This window comes from Malurus melanocephalus, unplaced genomic scaffold (genome assembly GCF_030028575.1).
Source record: "Malurus melanocephalus ecotype Western Australia unplaced genomic scaffold, MMel_1.1 scaffold_10, whole genome shotgun sequence".
NCBI lineage: Eukaryota > Metazoa > Chordata > Aves > Passeriformes > Maluridae > Malurus > Malurus melanocephalus.
The window spans coordinates 409,979-434,182 of NW_026623242.1; the positions used below are offsets into that span (position 1 = coordinate 409,979).

The 24,204-nt window shown below is 39.2% G+C and overlaps 1 protein-coding gene across 3 annotated transcripts in view; it reads right to left on the minus strand.

Annotated features, from left to right (window-relative positions):
• Positions 1-22,997, minus strand: part of TAFA2 (TAFA chemokine like family member 2) — a 181,754-nt gene extending 158,757 nt beyond the window's left edge. For all 3 annotated transcript variants that reach the window (XR_008966056.1, XR_008966054.1, XM_057376862.1), the window contains exon 1: positions 22,255-22,997. The gene's annotated coding sequence lies outside the window, so the exon portion shown is untranslated. The remainder of the gene's footprint in view (positions 1-22,254) is intronic.
• Positions 22,998-24,204: the final 1,207 nt, after the last annotated feature.

Sequence of the window (24,204 nt, forward strand, 5' to 3'; positions counted from 1 at the left end):
CAGGGAGAAAGGAACAGCCACACACACCTCTGCCTCTACACATCTAATTCCCAGCAAATTCTACAGCCGGTTATGACTTTAGAGAGTTTTCTTTTTTACATGTCAGTACAAGTCTTGCATATTTATATGTTTGTGATCAAAAGTACTGAAAAGAGAAGTTGGATCATCTGCCACTCCTTTCTGGCCAAATAAATGGTAAATTTTATTGTCTTTGAAACACATTTCCAAGCCAAAACTCCTGTTGTGCTGGACACTACCTGTAGGCTTCTGGTTCCCTCTTTTCAGAATTRTTGTGTTCCTTCCAGCTACTGGCACTGCCTACACAAAACATTAGTCCCATGCATCCCAGAAGCTGAATTTGGACACAATCACCAGCCCTTACTGTGCCAGAGTTCCTTCTGCTATACTGCCCTTGCAACAGCTCTCACTGAGTTCTCAATGTGACAATGAAATGGACTTTGTCATCTGTTTGGCTTCATGCACAAATGCCATCCATCACTTTGGAAATCACTTTTTCCATGACCTAAAATAACAATTTTGGATAGAGACTGAATTGCAAATAAATATCACAAGAACACTCAAAAGAGAAGCTGACTCTTTTCCCCTTCCRTAAAATCAAATCAAGTTTGCCACAGCAACAAGCAAGAAAAAAAATCTAATCAACATTACCTTCTTATTGGTCACTTATGTTATCATGCTACTTTTCTTTTGACAGTTGCACCTAAAAGTTCTCAAAATATGCAAGGAAAAACCACTTAWATCTTACTTCTTCTCCAAGGACATGACCAAAAAAATCTCAATTTCCATAATCTCCCTAGTAAGCACAGCCAATTTATTTTGAAAATAAAAYTTTTTTTAAATGAACAATCTTCTATTCCAGGCAATCAGAAAAAAAGCAGATTATGAAATCTGGTGTTTGATCCATTTTGCACAGGCATGGTTCAGAAAACATCTATACTTAGGCCACCGATCCATACATACACCACTTCCTCTCAGAAGTCTCTGGATGAGGTAAGCTCATTGATCTAAGATTTTGTGGATTTAAAGTTTTTGAAGGGCAGCCAAAACTTTCACATAATTTCCCCACTCATTCCAGAACTTGAGGTCTTGCTTCTTGTTCCCAAAATACTTAAACGTATTTACATTGTAAACAACATTATGCTGAGAAGTATAAAGTGGGAAAGGTCAAAAAAAGAAAGACATCCTTAGCATTTTGTTTTGTATTTCAAGTTAACCATTGAGGGCAGATTTTACTCTAAAAATAAGTCATGAGCTCTGTACTGAAAAACAATGCAGGTTCATTTTGTTTGTTTGTTCATTTGTTTGTATGGCTTTTTAATGTTGCCACATTCCTCTATCTAGCACTCTGAAGATGCAGAAGTTCAATTGCTTGGCCCCTATGTTTACTATAAAATGCTTTCTGATAATATGAGGATGACCTTTTTCCACAGAACTGCCATCTCATGAACACTGTCTCTCCCTAAGCCCTTTGAAGGGCATATTATAACTGAAGTGGGTAATCTAATTGATTAGATTAGTAAAGTTTCTTACTTACTCRGCCTCAGCCACAGCACAAGAGTTGCACACATCAGTGTTAGGTGTTTATTTAGACTGCAAAGTCTCTTTTCAAGAGTCAGCTACCCCCAAGCAGCTTCCAAATGGGGGATGTTGTCTCCCATGGAGTATGTTCTTCTTCAACTCYAACTAGTACCATGTCAAAGAACACCTTTCATACCCAACTTCTCTGTTTCTAGAGAAATTTCAGTCCTCCAAACTGAAGGGTTGAAAACCAGTACCTTCAGTCCAGACCTAAAAAAAAATACAAAGCCTGATTCACCAATCTGCTGACAAGATGAGGGATTCCACTTTGCATAAGTCATCACTGGCACTCAATAATGCTCTAGTGCACCTGCTATGAGACACAAAGTGTATGTCCCCAACAGAGGACGGTAAATTTCCAATATGCAGAGGCATCAACAATAAAGGAATGCCATGAGATCAAACAGAAAGGGTGAAAGGTAGGATTCATAAAAGGATATACTTTTTCCTTTAAAATTAACACAGATCAATACAAATTGTCCAGGTCATCACAGATAACTGCAGGGCTATGCAAGCTCTTATTTTTCATAACTTTGAAAATTGCTTTGCAAACTACAAGGTCAAAATTCAGTATTTTCAATAATTATAAGTAAGGTGATAAAAGCACTCTCTGTAGAATTTTTTAAAATTTAACACATATGAAGGACTAAAATCTGTTAGTCCTGAACCACAGAAAAATCTGTAARTTTGATGACCTGGTTCCAAGACTGGGAAAAATTTTGCTACAGCCAGGAAGGGGCATGGCTAGGACTCAGAGATTATTTTATACCACCTCATATCATTTTCAGGAGGTGGGGGCAAGGGGTGGGAAAGTGCTCCCATCAGGGTCGACACAGCTTGGCAAAGGAGTGGCCAGGTATTGCCTATTGTCAGGGGATTTCTGTGTGAATCGTTYGCTTCTTGTACCCTCTGTCACTAGTATTGCTGCTGTTGCTGTTAATTTTCTTATCTCATTGCTRTTTCCAGTAAATGTTCTTATCTCAACCCATGATCTTCACCTTTTGTACCTCCAATCCCCCTCTCCATCTCACCAGGAGCAGGAGAGTGAAGTGAGTGAGCAGCACATGGTTTGGAGTGTCCCAGTGAGAGCACTAAATTGAGAGTACCATTCCTAAATCAAGACATTTGCTCAGCTGATTTCTTTCTGTTTGCAGCCCAAGCTCAGATACGTTTATGGACCAATAAAAACACCTGCAGAAAACTGAGACTTGGTCCTCGGGATAAAATGCAGCTACCCTGATATCTTTGTCTCCCACGACCAGGAAAAGTGATTCAGACTCTGTTTTGATTAGCAAAGGTGACTATTGCTTCAAGGTTGTTTCACTAGGGATTGAAACAATGAATATCACAACTCACAATGCATTGAATTTCAGTCCTTGCACTTAGGAGACACGTCTTTCTATCTCAAGGCTGTAACAGCTCTCTCAAGCATCAGAAGTCCACAGTGATTCTAACCTTGTAGCTGACACAACAGCATCCCCTTGCTAAGCTTTCTAACTAATGCACAAAGGCAAAGGACCTTCCTGTCACCTGTACTGCACAACAGCTACAGTCACTGAACTAAATAAGCTGAACTAAAAATGCCAACCCATCCTCTGTGAAATGAGGATGCAGTTCTTACAACAATTTGTTTAGTGGTCGAGACCTAAAAATGTTTTAAATCCCATTTGGCTAGAAGCCAAAAATTTCAATTAAATTAAATGGGAGAAAAGAAATTTGACATACCACTTGCAATCAGCAAACTCCTCTCTCTTGGGAAMATTTTGCACAAGTCTTTGGGGGGAAAAAAAACACTGCACATATCACTACAGTTAAGATGCACAAAAATGTTTAGGCAAAGACTGTTTGAAGATGGGGATTCGTTTCTCTGAATAGACTACTTGAACACAAACCTTACTAATGCTTGCCTCCTTTTTCCAGGACTTCATTACAGACTTTTAAGCAAGCTGTACAATCAGAAAATTTTCAAAACTTTGACCAGCTTAATGTAGAGAAGGGTTTCATACAGATCTGAGAGAGGACTCTTCTGGGCATATAGATTAGCAAGTAGTTTAAATTTGATTTAACTAGGGAATTTGATTAGAATACAGTATTGTTTTCCCAGCATATGGGCTGAATTGTATGTACMTAATCTTTTTACATGTACAAATGACAGTAAGTTATGCAGGCTGTCTCACAATTTGCACATGCAATCTTAATTTGTGCTCACAGAAAGTTCCCACCTGGAGCTGCAGAACAGCAAGTTATAATTGAGGTAAATAGAAGCTCTAAGAACCTCACATCCCTAACATAAAGTACCATGGGCAGGCATGAGCTGGAAATGTTGGACCTGCTGTCCAAAAAATGTTTTAATGTTTTGACTGGGGATGRTTTGGTTTATTGGCTCTGAGAATGACATCTGCAACACCCAAGATAAAATCTGCTGTCTCATGCTGAACTTCCATTCCCGTAAACTATCTATCCACTACTGCTGAGGGAGCCCAGCAAGTCAGACGAACACTWAAAAAAAAAAAAAAATTTAAAAAAAGTAAGCTTCCCAGAAAGCTCCCAAGAAAGCAGACTTCCTGGTCTACATTTAGAGTGAAAGTAGGATGAAAGGTGGAAGTCAAGATTTTAGTGAGAGTTTTTCTCAGGCTCTCTTGTGTGCTGCTATGAAAGTAAAATAAAATTGTATATAGAATTAAGTAACAGTAGCAAAATTTCTTTTGGAAAATGATGCTGATGTACTCATTTGGGGAGGCTTGTGAGGAAATGAAAGGTGAAACAATTCAGAAGAATTTGCAAAGGTCTCTTATCTCTCTCCATTTTTATTATATAAATGGAGACTGATTATAAATATATCTACATAGCACTCAAAATAAAACCTGCCAAAACCTAACAAAGGTAAAGATTATAATTTAATGTAAATAGTAATCCAAACTTAATAATGCAATCTACTTGTTATGGAGAAAGAACTTTCTGACTCTTGACAGGTATTCACCACAAACACAGTATATATGCATCCTGATTAATATGGGTCCTACAAAAGACACTAAGCAAATAGCCTAAAAGAAGGTACATCAGTTTTATTTTCTGTGCTTTTCCAAAGTCTGTGTTTGCTTACAGCAGGTACCTATGCATGTGTGGAGCATGTGAGCTGCTTCTTAAAGACCATGCACTGTTGCAGCCTTCAAATAGTTCTATCCCATCTAAGGGACAGAGAGAGTGGGATGCACAGCAAAAATGTTTCACTTTGCTCAAGTACTGTTTGTACTTCTTTTTGTGAAATGCATTTGTACGAAGTCAGGAAAAAAAARGGCCTAAAGCAGATGCAGAATTGCCTTGTTGCCAACCATCAGATATCTTGTTTTAAAGCTGCTCTCACATAGCTCATGGGAATTGTAGCCATCTGCAGCCTCATGGCTCAGTCAAAACCTGGTCCAATATGGAACTGTGCTTTGAACCAGGGCTRAACAAAGTTCATCCCTCATTCATTTTTACCTAAATAGCACACACCATCAGTTCAGCTGCACAAAATGCTGATGTTAATTCTTTCTATTATAGACAGGCCCCAGGGTTTTAAACTGCATCCATCAATATATGTATATCTATCCACGCTAACATTTAAACACAGATAAGGTCATTAGTTTTGAAACTTGCAATTACAGTTATCATAAGATACCACAAATAATACACCAGGATTTTTTAATATGTATAAGCATTCTAAAAGCAAATTTAAAGGAACTTTTTTTTCTAGAGGGCCATTTATAAAAGGCAGCAAATACATAAGCAGGATAATGTTTATTCACTGAGAGAATTCTAATCCTCAAATTTCTACAGGAGCTTACAATATTACCTGCCATAAAATATTTTATGTCTGTATTACAAGTAGCAYGAGAAACCTTTTTTTTTCAAATGTYATATATTTATTTCTTTGAGTAATTTCTTGCAATTAAAATAACTCTTAATGAAATGGTATTTAGTATCTTTCCAACCATAATTAACATTTTCACCTGTTTTGCAAATAATTAGAAAGTTTAAAAAACTGCATTACTCAATACTGCTTGGACATTTCATCTCTAATTAGTCAGATGTTCTGCTAATATAAGTGTCCTGTAAAAAAATACTTCTGAAATACAGCTATCAGAGGAATCAAGGCAAGTACAGTCAAAATTACTTTGCCGTTACTGAAAAAAGAGTAATTCTGGGGAAGACAAAAAAAGAATATGGGGAGAGAGGGTACATTGCCTAGTCATATCAGCATTGGGGTCCAAGGATCTTATTTATTAAGAGATCAGCTGTTGCTGTCCACACTAAGAATCACTTTACCACACCAATGCTAAGCAGAACTACTTCTGTACAAAATTCTCTGTAATTCTGTAGTAACAAGTTTAAGAATCTAGGAAGTAGCAAAGCGGATGTATTTCTTATATTCCTTACTCCCACTAGAGAAAGGAACCAGAGTTGCTTTGTTTTGTGAGCACAATGGGAGATTGTGGACAAATGCCAGTAGACCTACGTTCCACCAACAGACAAAACTAGAGAAGCTTAATGAATCACAGTCAAGTTGTTCATTAGAAAATCAGAAACACAAAAGAAATCCTCATAACATTCKCACTATTTTGATAAAACACTAGCAGATGTCAGAAATTGTATACGTCCAATTCCTCATAGGTCAAGACACATGGACCACTGCCACAGCTATGACAGCGTTCTGTCTTAGAGCTGCACATTTAATGACAGGCAGATGYAGTGAGGACTAAGGATTGCAAGATGCTCTTGCAGGCATCAGTCTTGCAAGTGAACCAAAGTAAAGGACAGAAAAATGTTTTRTTTTATCATTGTTCAGCACTTTATCCTGAAAGGTCATGCTAAGTACCAATGTCACAAAAATATTTAATACAGAATATGCCTCTTTCAGGACTTTGCACTTGGTTTATTGCTCTGAAACTCTGAAAGTGGATTTCTTCACACATTCAGTATACGGTTATTCACTCTTGTGGAAATTTCTTCTCTCATTTCTCCCTGTTACATCACAGTCCAATAAATGCTTTTTCTGAAATTAACTATCCTCCTGGTTGATGGTCTCAGCAACAAAATCTGATCTGAGAAATAAAATTTAATTAATGTCATGCTCCTTATAAACTAGAAGGAAAGCTGGAATTATCCTTTTCAGACCTACTTTTAAAAGCTGATTATTTTTTTCTTATTATTGTATATATTATATACATATGTATATAATATATTTTCTAGATATAATATGTGTACCATGTACATTATATATTATATATTAATTATTAAGAATCTCTGATTATTTAATTCTCTTAGGATTATCAGAAACATTAAATCTAGCTTTAGAAGTTTGATTAACAGGTTCATAGCTCATGAGATATCTGAGCCCTCAGCTTAATATCCAGATTTTAAAGGGGTAGCAAAGGGTTTTATCATACATTAAGATTTTGTATTAGACTACATCACTAAACTACAGAAAAAAAGAGAAATTAAAATAAAATTTTTAGCATAGATTGCCTCCAAGGTTAATTAATTTCATAACTGTTCTTGTATATGATGCTACTATCCTTTGTGTTATCTGTAGGTAACATAGGTACCAATATGTTCAAGATTATGGTACCTAAATGTAGGCACTGAAATATAAGGACTCAGTTCAGTTAATTAAATCATGGTATCATTAAGTTTGAAAAGACCTCCAAGATCAAGTCCARCCTTTGACCGATCACCACCTTGTGCTCTAAACCGTAGCACTGAGTGTCATGTCCAGTCATTTCCTGAACACCTCCAGAGAYGGTGATGCCTCACAGGCAGCCCATTCCAATGTTTAACAGCCCTTTCCATGAACAAATTTTTCCTGATGTCCAACCTGAACCTCCCCTGGAGCAGMTTGAGGCTCTATCTTCTCGTCCTGTCACAAACTGCCTATGAGAAGAGGCCAACTCTCACCAGGGTACATCCTCCTTTCAGGTACTTGTCAAGAGTGATGAGGTCTCCCCTGAACCTCCTCTTCTCCAGATTAAACACCTCCAGCTCCCTCAGCTGCTCCTCATCTGCCTTGTGCTCYAGACCTTCCACCAGTATCACTGCCCCTCACACCAGTATCTTTCCTGTATCCTTCCCCCTGARGGGCCTGAACTGGACACAGTCCTGGAGGTGCAGCTTCACCAGTGCTGAGTACAAAGGGAAACACGAGGTCTGCCACGTCATTGATCTGTTACTTTGCTATAAACCCCATCCAAGTATTTTAAATATTTTGACACATTTTAAATGGTCACTTCAAATAGTTAAAATGCTGCCTTTCAGGCAAGTTATTCAACTTAACCAGCTTGCTGTGTTTGAGGTACAATTAAGTTGATCCAAAGCAGATACCCATTTTAAAGCAAGCAGAATCACTCTCTGGATCTAAGAGATCCTGTTGATAAGCAACAGGATTCAAGTGCCCAAACAAAACCATCCAGAGCCACCTGAGAGAAGAGATTAGCAGATGTGATGCAAGCCATTTTGCATCTGCTTCAGATAGGGTTCTTCATCCTTCTGAAGTAGCACTTGGAGGGCAGACAAGATGCTCTAGAGAGCTTTAAATTATGTTATGCACCTGAACCCTACCTCGGATCTCATTTCACTATGAAGCTGAAGCACCCACCTCCCATGTATGCAATTGCAATTGGACACCTATTTTAGGTGCCAATCTCAAGCTGAATCCTGCTTTTAATGACCTTTTTGGTAGGCCATGACCAAATTTCCAACACCTAAAGCCAGGCAGCRCTGGACTCTAATATYCACAAAGCAGCAACGAGGTGGCATRGAAAGTGTTTTACTCTTTGCAGAACACTCATGTCTCTAAAAAAGGGGTTTYTTCTACCATTTAAATAAGATACTGTAATTTCAAATGTAGCTTTGCAAAGGTTCGTTATCTGACAACAAGATAAAGATGCACTTACTCTTAATCTTGTTTAGCTTGTGGTTTTGAAAAAGAGAGGGAGCTGCCTAGAAAGGTGCTTTTTTCAGATTCTGTATGCTAGTTCAGGAATTTTATTTGATGATGCACCATTATTACTCTTCTCYAAGTATCAGGGGCCTTAATACATTTTTGAGTGGAGGCTTCAAGATTAAAAAAAAAACTTCAAAAAATAAAATTACTACCATACGTTTGAACAGGCAAGGAAACATAATACTATGAGACCTATGAGACTGCTAYATCTAGCTATATCATTCCAAGTCACAAAATTTAATTGCTGGAAAAAGATATTCAGGCCAATCAAGTAACACAAGGGGGTGGTAAAACACAATTGTAGCTGCTACCCAGCTTCTGGATTTGATAATATCAGTGAAAAAATTCCAACTACAAGTTTTATTAGTGCTGAAAATGTTGAAAGGTGGCTCCACCTTCACCTTTACAGTCCAAATCAGCCACCCAAAGAGCTTTTATTCTATGAGATTCTGAGAGTGAATTTCATAGTATCCACAATGGTTATGTGAAGGGCTTGACTCTCTTTTCTCTGACAGATCTAGGCCATCCGAGCAGGTTTTAAACCTCCTTCATCACCTCTGAGACTGAAATYAAAAAGGAGGTATGCAGTACCCAGTCTGAGAGCTTTATAATATTGCAGGCTAGCAGATAAACCGAACATATGAAGCTAACCATGAAGGGATATGATACTATTTTAATAACCAGTTTCAATKATTGTAGTGTCTGTTGCTCAAGCCCTTTAGCTTTTTCTGGAAAAGCTACTGTGTTACACATCTWTGAGCAACTGCAGAAGTCAAACTAACCTGGGGTACCAAATGGAAGAGGTAACCTGAAGAGTAAGATGGAAAGAACAGACTGTATTTTAAAATCCATTTTATATTTGTTATATTTGATTATTAATATTAAAAATAACTTTGGATTTAAAAATATTTGTCTGTTTTATTCAACCCTGACTACAAATCAGTTAGACTCACCAAGGAAGCCTGGTGCTGAAAGTCAGTGGGATGGCAAAATATTAGCTAGGCTTAAAGACAGATAAAGGATGAGAGACTTGAAAGCTCTCAGAGGTATGAGGAAGTACCCTCAAAGGGCAAAGGAATGGAAAAAATTAGACCTAGTTCAGGAACCATTACAAGCTCACTGTATATTAAACTGGAAAATTAAAACCGTCACAGAAAATTACTACTATAACTTATTATGCTGGTAAAAAGTAAAGCAAGGAGTTGTGCTCCTGTATTACAACACTACTTAATGTAATTGGCATTCATTCACTGGAGTGAGGGATATTTAACTCAGAGACTGAATTTTTGTAGAAGAGTGTATTTATATATATGTAGAAATTCCAAACTGTTAGTATGCTGCTACTAATCAAAGACATTATTTCATCCAATTACAATTTTATTTAAAAAAAAAAAAAAAATAAAAACCTACCAAAAAAAATCTAGTACAACAATAGGTTTGGTTTTATTTTTCAAAGAAAGTGTTTCTTGGCCAGAAGCCTAAGTTAGAGATTGTTTGAATGAAGAAAAGGAAGGACATGGACATTCTCCTGCTCCCCAMTTATGGTTTTGTGTTCTTCAATGCTAGAAAGCATTTACAGTGCCTAAAAATGAAAAGGCCTTACAAATCAGGCTTCCATAGAAAGTCATAGGCAGACATGCTTTCCTACAAAGCATGGTTCGACATTTCTGGGAACCACTAATAAAATGTCTTCCAAAAATATGAAAAGAGCATAAAATAAAAATAGAACAGAAGGCAGAGGCCAGGTACAATTTCTTTCCTCCAAAGCAGAAACATTRATTCAATACCTGGACAAATAAGCATTATATAAATTCTCCTGTAACACTGCTATGTGAAACACTGTCTGCCATTAACCAACAGAAAGAATACGACAAAGCATTCATTAACATACAAATTATTTTTCTTACATTCACATTTATTTCTTTTGTTAGATTCTAGTCCCACTTGTTCTCTGACTCCAGCCATTACTGAAGTACCTTAACARAGAAAGTTCTTCTTCACAAAAGAGATCTAATGGATAAAAACTGAAAGTCTTTACCAAGACCAGACTCACTGGAGAACCTCAGTAACAGTTGATAAAAACAGAACAGAGAAATTGTACAGTATATTATTTCTTTTTCCAGTGGGGTCCAATCATTTATTTCATGGACAATGAATTAAGTCCGAGAATTCTCCTGATCTGAGGGGGAAGGAAAAACTAACGCAAACCATGATTTTCAGGCAATAACTTCTACCAGAAACCATCATATTATGGGAATCAATGTATCATTATATAGAGTCCCATCACCCATTTCCCTCTACCTCCAAAACTACCTGTATTCCAATACCTGAAAACATTACAGTAGGTCTGATTCACTCTGTGACAAAGACCAACTGAAAAAAAAAAAAAAAAAAAAAAAAAAAAAAAAAAAAAAAAAAGGTTAAATAGCCAACAAATAACAACCCCAAAAGTAGAAGAACATAGAAAAATATACTTTTAAATCTTTCCAAAGTCTCATCATTATGATGATCATCACCATGGGTCTGAACTCCACAGCCCACTGCTGAGCCAGGAATATACTGTACATACAGCAAAACCATGTAGACTTATTTCATGGTTTCTGTTGATAATGTAGACTGGCATACACTAATTTTCTACCTGTCACATAACTATTCATATRCAATCAGTACATAATGCTTTAAGGATTGTTATACTTACAGGGATGTAAATGTATTTTATATGCAAAGGCAAGTACCAGCTGTAAATAAAAAGGACAAATTTGTCTATGGAGGGACAATAACTTAAAGTCATAATGTCTTGGTCAGTAAACACAGAGATGCTCTTTTCAGGTGTAAGATAAAAGTTATACAGATCTTCTGGTAAAGACCAGAATACACACAGAAATTAGAAGAACCAGACAGCTACAAATTGTCTCTCCAGGAAGGACGCCATGAATTATCAACAATTGCTTAGGGCTCTAAAAGACACAGCGACTGAAATCTGCAACTCAGAATAGCATGAAATCATAGCTTCTTACTTGTTCCAGTAAACAGTAAAGCTTAGGTAGGCTTTGGTATATGCAGACTATTTTATCTCTTTGTTTAATGGGTAGGAAGTTCGGGAGAGAAAGAAATATTATGCTTCAAAAATCTGGCTTTGAATCACCTGAATCATTCACTAGTGAGAAATATTTTATTATTTCAGCTGACAGAACTAGGCCTGCCATGTTACTATGATGAGAAACTGGGAAAGACTGCAACTGAACTGAAGCAGTGATGAGCCAAAAAGTTCCAGAGAAATGAGGGAAGAAGTAAAGCTATCTGCTTGACTACTTACTCACATCTATACATAGCTATTTACTCAAACAGGAGTGCAAGGGTGCAGAAGGTACAAGAAGATTGTGATCTTAGAGTACCCAAGAGAGAAGGGAATACACATCATACCCTCCATCGACAAAGGCAACAAGGATTCTACATAATACCAAAACTTCTCAGCACATTTTTCAATCATATGAATCTTGCATTCATTTTTAATCTGCATTTAACATCTACTGAGTCAGAAAAAGGAAATTTTTTCCCAGGAACATTTTTTATATTGTTCCCACAAAGTAACTGTCAGAATGAGATATGAGCTCCAACAGCCAAGCAAYGGAGGGAATCCATTGGAGACTTTATTTTACAGCTGGGATATTTCTATCAACTTCCATGGCAGAGTCATAGAGAAGTTTTCCTTCTGTTAAGCATTTCCATATTTTCCTAAAGTGGAACTCTAAGTAGCAGAAAAACAAATATATTAGACTTCTTGGAAAGGTTACTAGGATTTACCACAAGGTGATCCTTTGGCATATACATTTGGTTTTTATCTGTTAACTAGATATAATTAACCACAATGACAAAAACAGGACTATATAGCCTGCATTGTACATATTATTAGACATAATAAATACACAGATGTAAGGGAATCTGCAAGCCACAGAGGTTGAACACACTTCTTCATTGTTACTGAGTCAGCTGCAATATTTTCCATTTTTTTATTAGACAACCATTTAACTTGAAGAATTATCCTAACAAATTGAATATTATCATTACCAAAAGAACATATGAGAATAACACACCAATTCAAAAATGTCCAAACCTATGCAATATGTACGGAATATTATTTGTGGTTGTGCTTAAGTTTACTCAAAGCATTCTCTTAGGTAAAGAAGGTATATGAACTCTTTTTTTTTTTAATTTAGACAAAGCAAAAACTAACTACTTGGTCAGCCAAGTATCTATTTTCATTTTGTGTTTTATTAAAATAGCACATACAGTAGCCTTGTCTATGTTATTGATGACACCATGGTGGCTATTGGACTGATAAAGCRGTCTCCAGGAGTTTCCAAATATAAATGAATTCTAATGAGATAATCTCTAGTGCATGGAGATGGAGGAATGGTATCTAAATAATGCCTCTTCTGTTGCAGAATTGGTTTCAAATTAATTGTTTCTTTCTAAAGCTATAATTATCAGGAGGAATGCAGTTAGTTAGAAAAAAATGAAGTTAAAAAGTGCATAATGCCTAATAGCTCATTAAATAGAAAATACATTGTAAATTTGGGAACCAGAACGACTTGCAGCTAACTGTGAGATGATGGGTCATGCACATGAAAAGAGATTTTTTTGGCAGGAAAGCAATTTGGTAGTGCTGGCTGCAGTCTGCATTTACTTGACATTCGGAAAGATCATATGACACCAATGCAGATGAGGTGAACAGTGAAGAGAAAAGGAAGGGCAAGGAGAGCTAGAAGAGAAACAGTTAGGTTATGAGCAGCTGAGTTATGAGGAGGAAGGGGAGAATATGAGTATCATTATTGGGTGTTCAATTTTTAAAGTGGAAATGAGAACAAGGAGTCATATTAAAGAGACTTGGAGTATTCATGCAGCTATAAAGAGAGCTGGCCCAACGTTTTTCTTACAGAGGGGTTTTATGAAGAGCTCATTTGGTGAATAATTAGCAATTTTTAAATTTCTCATTCAATGAAAAAAGACATAGTAACTGGTATGCACGCACTGTTTTAAAAGTTTACTTCATTTTTAAAACCACGGTGTGTATTTACTCAGTGTCAAATGTATCTTTATAATAATGCAACAAAACAAAGCAATTCCAAAGAATATTTGAAACACTTAATCATAATTAAGCAAAAAAACTCCCCAAACCTAAAACATTATACCACAGCCTCAAAGCAAAAGAAGCTCAGAACAGCTGATTTAGGCTTAAACTTTCTCCTCCTAGTACATCTTCCATAAGTAGTGACTCCAACAACTACAGAAGAAGAGACAGACATGATCAGAATGGCAGAAGGCAGCTATACATTTTCGTGTACACAAACAGGTGCATGCCACACCAGCCTGCACAAACGGGAGAGCAGAAGCCACCCAAAACCTCACAGACTCATCGAAAAGCCCAAAGTAATGTACAAAAACCTGCAAGCTGTGGGGTCAGAATCACAGGCGATGCACAAGCAGGACACAAGAGGAAGAAAGTTACACAGTTACATCCTTTGATGTTACTAGGTTTTGGCCACAAGCTGATCTATGAAGTAAAACAAAATTTGGAACACAATCATAAAAAATTCTTTTACCAATGTACTGGATAAGCTACTTTCTTAATAGTAGCTCATGAGATATTGTGCTCCAGATTTGTGACCCTGAAGTGACAGTGTCCATGGATAAGGCCACAACACAGCAGGTACACACCTGAAGGGACTGTGGTCCAAGGATAAGGCCACACCAGAGCAGGGGAGCAAACTTCAGAGTGACCATGGCTGTGGATTAGTCCACACTGCAGCAGATACACCCCTGAAGAGGCTGCAGTGGATGGATAACCCATGCTGGAGCACTGACAAGCAGAGTTCACTGCCACTTCAAACCCCATGGACTGGCCCAAAGGAACCAGGGTGGAGATTGCAATAGATACACATTTAAATTACTGTAACCCATGGTCTGAGTTGCACGTTACCATAAGTACTTCAGCAAGAACYACCTGAACCAGTTGGGGACAAGCCTTACAACAGCCTTTGGTGGCCTGGAACTCCACACAACAGCCACCTCTCCTCTCCTGAGTGACCACAATAACAAACAGAGTGCATGTCAGGGACTAAATTAATTCAATGGACATTATACAGTTATGGGCCACACACTAAAAGAATAACACCTGCATATATCAGAGAGTGAGAAGAGGAAGGGGGTGGTTAATGAGGGTGTATTGGACAATGTGTGACCTAAGCATGATGCAAATTACAAGAATAAGGGGTACAGATTGTATTGGGTTTGGCTGGGATAGAGTGAATTTTCTTCATAGTAGCTTTTAAGTTGGCGTGTTTTAAATTTGTGACCAAAACAGTGTTGATAAGAGATGTGTTTAGTTACTACTGAACAGTGCTTAAATAGCATCAAGGCCTTTTTTCTGTTTCTCACATTGCCCCACCACTGAAAAGATTGGAGGTGCAGGACTGCTGACCCCAAATAGCCAAAGAGGTACTTCATACTATATGAGCTCATGCTCAGCATATAAAGCTACAGTGAAGAAGCAGGAATTGGCATATATTGAACAAGTCACCACCATGGATGATGGAGCTCTGCTTTTCTGGAGATGACTGCACCCCTGCCTGCTAATGCAAAGKGGTGAATTAATTCCTTGTTTTGCTTTGCTTGTGCATGTAGCTTTTGCTTTACCTATTAAACTGAATTTACCTTCATGCACAAGTTTTCTCACTGTTAGAACTCTCTTCCCTATCTTGCTGAGGGGGAGTGAGCAAGTGGCTGAGTGTGGCTGAGCTGCTTACTTGGGTTAAACTAGAACAATCATAATTACAATATTTATAAGCAAGATAATATAATCTCATTGCCATAAAGGAAAAATGAATCTGTATTTGTGAAAAAAGCCTCCAACATTTCCTAAATCAGAGCTCAACCAAGGTTCATGGCCACTTCTGTATTTGAACATCCATTGCACAAATACCATCGTAATGCCTTCATTATGAAGGTTTGGACACTTTGGCAGTAWTGCATTTTAAATATTATCTTAATTCCAATGCAAGGTTTATCCCTTGTGCATCTAGACTGAACAGAAAAAAGCAGGATCATAAAAATGAGAAATGTCAGTGTACTGGCTGATAATACCGTATCTGAATTTATGGCATGTTATGTTAGCATATAAATACAATATTTCTTCTGTCTTGAGTCCAGTAAGCCAATAAAACTGAACTTATCTCTCTGTGTTTGCTGTTGTTACTAGATTTCAAGATAAAACTTTCCATTTCATTTAATAATAGCTTATTTGTTACAATACATCGATTGATTTTTTTACAGTAAATTCGCACAGGTAACACAGTATGAAGAGAGAGTATACCTCAGAGAGAGTATTCTTCTCTTGTGATGGTGCTGAATGATGATCCTTTTTTCTGCAATTAGGCTCTAAACATGACCTAAAATCTTGTACAAATACTCCAGCCTGATACCCTTAGTCATAAAACCATATTTTACTTTGGTGCCATACCAACAACATMATATTTGAAAATTTACATTATTGTAATGGTAGCCTCTAACACTATAATACAGAGTACCCGTATACCTGTAGAATCTTTCTGAAATTTTCTGAAATCTTTCTGAAATTTCATGCTGTTATATAGTCTCTGTTCTGAATATAATGGGATTGAAGCTTCATAAAAGGTGTAGAAGTGATAAACCATTGGAATAAAGCTCAAGTCTTAAATTTATACCCAGAATACAACAAAAATACACTTGTCAAAGCAGCACCCCTCCTACATGTCTTCAGCACAGATCACTCTAAGCAGTTAGCAATATTTATTCAGGCTCACTTCAGAAAATACTTAAATCATGTAATTAATTTGATTGGTCTCATTGAAGCCGCAACAGCTGAAATGCCTCACATGATCTGACCACAAGCCTTGCYTCACTGCAACACAGCAGGCACACATCCTAATTTTTCCCAGTGATGGCTTTTGGAATTTGGACACTTCTACAATTCAAACCAAGCTAAGACTCCTTACTCATCTTAGAAAAACCATGAGACAAGCTTCATATGATAGCCACTTTCATCCCTTACCGGAAAAGATCCAAATTTCAAACAGTTTACAACATACAAACAGCACAGGAAGACATTAGCTTTCCTCAGAGCTGTCAAGGCATTCTGTGTGACTTTGCAGTGTCATAAAATGAGTAACACAGTAGCCAGTGACAAATTCTGGTTGAGCCTAGAACCTGAAAGGCCAAACATATAAATGGGAACAAACACTGAAAGTCTCAGCTGAAAGGTGATCAAGAGTACATAGTTTTAATGCAGCTCTCCCAAATGCACAGTCACAAAGCAGAACACAGCACGTATCCTAAGACTGCATGACTGCACATCAAAGGCTTTGGCACAGGTTCTCTCATACACACAGTTTCACATGGTGAGGAAGAAGGCAGGGACAACCGGTAACCAGGAACAGTGTTCTGTATAAAGATGTTCATATGAGCATGAAAATCCACTTGGCAGCCCAAAGGCTGAACCATACCCTCTACCCTTCCATGACACAACCTGTCAGACAGAGATGACGGGGAGCACTCGCTACATAACTGACTGCTTTGTGGCAAGATGGATCAGAGGCCACAGCCCTGCCTTATCAATATGTGATACAGAAACTGCAGCAAGGGAGTAGAAGAAATCCAATATAAGAGTATCACTGCAAATGTGAGAGACTTGTCAGGTCTGTGCTCCTGTCTCTAAAAGAGCTGGTGTGAGACTGCATGTTACTGACAGATTTATTTTAGAAATGTTTTATATCCTGCTTTTTAAAGTGAAAAATAAAGCAAAAGCAGTACACTAAGCAATTGCAGTTTGGTTCTAGTAAGTAAAATAAATATGCAGTACTGCAATACTGAATCCTTGCATTTCAAGAAAGAAATTGTTTTATTGAATCAAGACAGTGGTCCATCTAGTCCAGTACATCATCATCAAATACTGGACCTTAACATAACAACAGAGGAAAGAAAYAGTCCACAGAGAGAGAGGCTAGCACACAACCAAGACTAAAAATGTAACTGTCTTAAAAGTGTTTGATATTTACTGACTTGTTTATTAATATTTTGCTGTTTATACAACCAGCTAGGTTTATTGAACTGTGATTGTTCATTATTTACTTGTGATGTTTGCCAACCTAGAGCACCTTTTTCAGCATTGGCTTCAATTTGTGATACAGGCATAGAAGATTACCAAACACCCAGGAGCCAAAAAAAGCTATGTGTGCTTTCACCTGAGTGCTACCCTGTATTGTGGCTTTCCCCTCGGCATTGTTAAAGGGATGCTCACAGTTGAGGCGGCTGTACATAATGCTGTCCTGGTGCCAAGAGACCTGTGTTCAAGTTTCATATTACAAGATCAGCAAGATGTGAAGTGAAGCAACTAGAAAATTTGAGCTATTAACATAGTATAGATTAGGATGCTTGATGAGCTTCAAAGATGAGGGRAAAAAAATTCCAACTTTTTACACACGCAATTGTATAACCGATTCTTCCATGCCACAAAACACATTGGAGCTCCTCCTATAAGTTTTCACCTAGGGACTATGGATCAAATCAAACAAAGCATCTTCCAGTGTGACTTCAAGCTATAGCTACAGCTGCAATGAATTCTACAAATCACTGTCCTGATGTATCCAAACAGAAGAAAAAGCTAAGAAAGCTTTTTTCAGTGACTTCATTCCGTCTAACTAGTGTCATGCCATAACTAGCAGTTATGCTAACTACTATAATTAGTAAAGCACAAGGTCTTTACTTTCTCTTTTCTATCTCCAAAGTGTTTTTCAAAACACATGATATGAAGGAAGCTATATGAAAATGCCTTGAATTGTTTACCTAAAAAATGTGACAGTTCTGCAGTAGTAGTATGAAAAAGTACATTAGGTGGATATTATTATTTTGTCATCTCTTTTGATAAATAACTCACTGCATATGGCAGACAAGAGTGGGTGGCTTGGGTATATAAAGAAGCAAAGCATAAACCCCACTATCTTCCCAAGTTCAACCAAGAATAAAAGGAGATAGCTCTGTAGCTGTCACAAGGAGCAATGAACAACATTACTGTTGATGTTTCCACATCCATTCCTATGTCTAGTGAGTCATACATATCTGAACCAAGTCATGATAAGTGTTTTAAGTAAATACTAACTGCTTACAAAACCAAATCACTGGGCCAAATTTCTTGTTGAAATAGCCCTAAGAGTGAGGCTGTGTTTTTAAAAAGTATTTCAAACGTGAAGGACTTCAAGTATTTCAAACAATGGACTGAGTGAAGCTGAGTATACCATGTAAATGTTTTCTTATGCTAAGGAAAAAAAAAAAGGTGCAAGGAAAATCTTTTTAAAGTACACTCCTAAAATTGGTGATCTAAGGATAATGGAGCAAATACTACAGCAGGTTTAAAGATGTCAGAGATTCAACTACTCCAAGGGAGCAACAAAAGTCTAAATCAGTTGGGGATACCCCTCATAACACATAAAAATGGCTGTGAACAGAGACAGGTCAGTATTCAGTTCTGCTGGCATAGGAGCCTTCTGGTRTACTCATCCTAACACAACTTTTGCCTCAATACCATTAAAATTCAACATTTCAAAAGGTAAATGAAAAATGGATTTTCCAATAAAAACCCATTGCTATCTGAATAACTTGGACATGCAATARAAAAATGAGAGAAAGACATTTAAATGAGATATTTAAATATAGACTGTAAATATGAGACTGAACATTAATTAATTAGATTTTTAGGGTCTTCCCTTGTTTTAGCCTCTGTATTACCATGCAGCATCTGTTTACTGCCATTTATCTTCTTTTTTGATGACATTTGACTAATAAATACACTGATGAATTGCATCTGTAAATGCCATCCATACATCACAAAAATTGGATGTATTCAGTGCTTCTGGCACACTGATTCTAAAGGATTTTGTTTTATTTGAACTTTCAGTACTTAACAAAGGAAATATTACGGCTCTACTGGATACATTTCCTGATTTTTATTTTAATTTTCAGTGAACAAACAGCTGCAGAATAATGTGACTTAATGAAGCATTTCTAATAAAATCCTGCAGAAGATAAAACAGGGGCATAGAACTGCTTGCTCACTGATAGTTGTATCATTCAGAATAATTTTTCAAGATGGTGATCACATTTCTGTGTAGATGAGTATTAGGTAATATGATTTTCTGTCTTCCAAGTCAGTGATTTCCTATAGTGAGATAACTAGTTAGCACTGTTGCATTACTTATTTATAGCAAGAAAAACATACAACATAATAAATGCAACATCTTTCTATTACATTATTTAGGCTTTACACTGGTTGGTAAGTAGCAACACAGACAGCAATAAATCTAAGTGTGAAGATGCTCAGATCTGAAAAACGTCATGGTTATATTTTGCTTACTAAAAATATAGTGCTTGCATTTGTAAAGATGTCCTTTATCAAGTCTGTCATCACCTGTGATGAAATTATGAAACTTCTTGGCTGCTACATTTTACTCTGCCAACACAATTCAGTGTAAAGTTTTATTTGCTTTATGTAAATCTAGATAGGGCTCAATGAATCATCACTTTGCAACCTGCCAGTTAAACAATCTCCAATATCCGTCTGTACACACATCTATTTACTTTCATTCAGAACAAGTTTTTCCTGTGTTCCCCGCCAGAATAATCAAGTGCACTACAAGCATCTACACATAAAGCTGAGATCCCTCAGATCATAAGAGCCAGGTAAAAAGGTTACCCCATGTGTCCAGTACAATAAAAGATACTGCCAGATTAGACATCATTCTCTGATTAAAACAGTAAGACAGAATCAATATTTTATCTCAAAGTCACCCACTACCACCAGTGTATCTAAAATTAATACCACATCTTTGAAAGACCTTTTATGTACAAAAAAATATGCAGAATCAGTGAATAGTAATAAACTTGATTTGCTGTCTCAACCAACTGAGCAAAGCTTTCCACTGAAATTACGGCACTTAGTTTACATTTCTAAGAATAACAGCACTGGCAATTGGGACTACGTGAAACAAAACCCACATGGTTTTCAATACTGCCTCAGCAGTATCAGCTCTCTGAAACAAAATATTAATAATGAAATTCATATAATTACCTTACTACTGTTAATTATACACTCACAAAACGATTTAGGCAATTCAGTATGAGATGAGAGCACAATTACTGTGAAAAAGTATAATGAAACCGGTAACCTTTGCCACCTCTGATAAAAATACCTTAGTGTGCTCTTTCCCAACTTCAGCTAAGCTATACTCCAAGTACCACTGAACTACTGTGTTTCTAGTGCCACAGAAAAGAACCTTAATTTCTCAATTTGACTTAAATTAGCCCATAAAGTAGCTTTAAAGTATTAAACATGTAGTAGACTGAATGCTRAAGTCTGAAACTAGTTGGTAAGACAGAGAAACCAGATAACAATTATCATTTAGTCAATAGCAATTTAAATGTATCCACTGTGGTGCAAAGACCCTATGACCCTGAATCCTTTATGGGGCTTTCTGAGATAGGAGTTGAGTATGTTTATTATTTAAATTGACAGTTCTGCAGGAGTCAAAGCATGGTTCTTTAAATACTGAGCCAGTGTCTACTGGGGAGAAGATTTACTTAAAAAAAATACTGATAAGCACCAAGCAAAAGCTGGAAAGAGTGAACTGTAACTACACATATAATTTAAAATGTTTTAAGCAATGATTTTAACTCCCAGTAGGAATGAAACATACAGAAGATCCATGCATGGCAACTAACAGGGCAGCGTAAGCTCTTGCTCTTTATTCTTTGGAAGGATAACCTGGTGCCAGATCCTACAGTTTTTATTAAACAGGAATAAGGCAGGTTATTTTAAAACTTTCTCTTGCTAAACTATGAATGGGATGGATAAAAACCCTCTCACTGTGGCATACAGAACCTGCAACRTATTTAGCGGGTAAATAAGCTCACTGAGATGCAAAGAAAGCAATGTGGATAGACAAGATATGTTTCATACTATATACCCAGAACTTGGTGAACACTACACATGGAAAGAAACGGAGCCATGAATCTTCCCTTCACAGCTTTTTTTTTTTTTTTTTTTTTTTTTTTTTTTTTTTTTTTTTTTTTTTTTTTTTTTTAGTGGATACATAAAGGGACTCCCCGCTCCTTTAGCCGCTCTCTGAAGACGGCCGATAAAGTAACCCCCAAGTGCCCGCAGGTCCTGCGAGTTAGCGGCCACCCTTTCCATAAAAGTTGAAAAACGGGTTGGTTCCCCTGCTCCCCGCCGCCTCCCTTTCGGCTCTCTTGAACTGTTTTTTTCAAATTAAATCAAAGACAATTAAAAAGAGAAACAAAAGCCTTGAGGATCGCCCGGCCAAAGGCTGTAGCCGGCTGCTCCAGGGGCCAAGCAGAAGGACGGCAAAGCAACACCTCTTCACACCAGCCTTCATCCAACTTTAGTGCAACGGGAGGSATGCAGCCCGCAGCAGCCGCCCGCACACTTCACGCCCGGCCCGCTGCGGCCACTCGCTCCCGCCGCCCGCGGTCTCTGCCAAGCGCCAAGGCTATTCCCCCGGCGTCCCCAGCAGCGCCCAGACAGACACACAGACAGGCAAAGACCCTGGAGAGCTCCGCTCACCTACCTGCAGTCCCGATTCTTGCTAGAAATGCCTAGCGATCGGCCGCCTCCCGTCCGGGGGGAGTTCCAGCCTTACCGCCCGGGCATCGCCGGCACACGCCCCGCGCCCCGCCAGCGCTCGGGGGCATGGAGCGGCGTCGTGCCGCGCTCTGCTCGGCTCCCCTCGGCTCGGCCGGTCTGGGGCAGCAGCCGTCCGCGCTGCCCGGCGCTGTTCCACCGCCTCTCTGGGAATATACCAGGAATCCGGCTAAGAGATGCTAGAGGAAGGATGAAGGAACTGGGAATGGAGGGAAGACTTGAAGTGTTTCTCGTGCGCGATTTCAGAGTATTTAAAAAAAATTAAAATAAGACCAAGTATGGTTGAGCTACTGGAAAAGCGGAGATGGGGAAGTCCTGCAGCCCGGTGCGGCTCCGGCCCCTATACCAGCTGCGCGTGGTCCCGATTCAGCCCCGCCGGCAGAGGAAGGAGGAGAAGAAGCCGGCGCGTCCTGCAGCAGACCCTCCGTTAGAGCATCTCTGATTGGTGTGCCTTCCACACACAGCACGACTTCCCCCTCCTGCTGCCTCCTTCTCCCTCTTGGGAAAAGTAATTGGAGAGCGAAAGCTTCCCTTCAGCAGCAGCAGCCCCCCGCGCCCAGCCTGCGAGCACCGCACCGCACCGCGGAAGGGCGCGGAGACGCCCCAGGCGCCCGGACACACAGAGGCAGTTCCAAGCGCGCCCTCCGCGGCGGGGGGGAGGGAGGAGATGGAGGGAGGTGGGGAGAGGGAGAGACGCCCTTCTCCTCCCCCGTATTTATCCGGCCACTCGCGGCTCTCCTCCCCAGCCCTTAGGAGGGAGCAGGTCCCAGCGGCYGCTGTTGTCTGACCGAGGAGCGGGGCTCAGCCGGCAGCGCCCACAGCCGCCGCCCCCGCGGCCCGCGCACACCGGGGCTGGGCCGCCTCCCTCACCCGCCCGCTCCGCAGCGCAGCTCTCCCTTCTCTCCTCTGCTCTCCCCTCCGAGCGCCGGGGCGGGGGTGCCAAGTTTACGCACAAGCACGCGTGGCCGGGGAGATCCCCGGCGGCCCCTCCTCCGCTCCCCCGGGAGCCCTCTGCCCCTGCGGCGGGAGGCTGAGGCGCCGGGCGGGGAYGGAGCCGCCGGGCTGCGCAGGGCCGGGCAGGGCGGCTGCCCCGCCGAAGGGGGTCCGCGGCAGCAGGGGCACGGGCAGCAGGGACGCGGCGGAGCCGGCGGCAGCCAAAAACTGGACTGTGTCTCCCTCCAGAGGGAGAAGGGAGTCACGCACGGCAGCGGGAAAGTCGCGCTCTCGGCCATGTTCCTCCTCCCTGGACGGTGGGGTGGCGAGCTTAGTCAGTGTGCCTGCGCTCGACAGGTGGTGAGGAAAGGTAGTAGGGGTCAGGTCCTGAAGGCCTCTTGTTTCTCTTAATACAGCTTTAAAGACGCGTGGCGGGTCGCAGTCGTCGCCACGATTATTGATTAATAGAGGGAATTTTTACTGACTGAGGATAAGTAAAAGCCAAGCTTCTTTATTTCTTTTGCTGTGTTTTGTGCCGTTCAAAAGGTGGTGTAGAGAAGTGGAGGGGCGAGAACCAAAGGTGAGAAAGAACTTTATTTGTTACAGCAATATCAAACAGTCAGAGTCTCAGTTTTGTCCTATAATTATGGTCCACTCATAGATTGAGTGGGGATGAATGCATGCAGCATTGATAAACCTGGCCATCTGGGCTTTTCATTAATTCTACAAGTATAATAATAATATAATAATATTCTGGTATAATGGCCAGTTTTAGGAAAAGAACATTTGTTAAGTCCTTAACTCTTGTCATATCTTACATGATGTTCATAACTAACTCTTGTCAGAAACAGAAGAGGAAAGCGAAACACTYCTCTTCTTGTTATTCCTTCTGCTAGAGTTTTTTCCATGTAAGTAAGCATCTATAGATTCTTTTTTTTTTTTT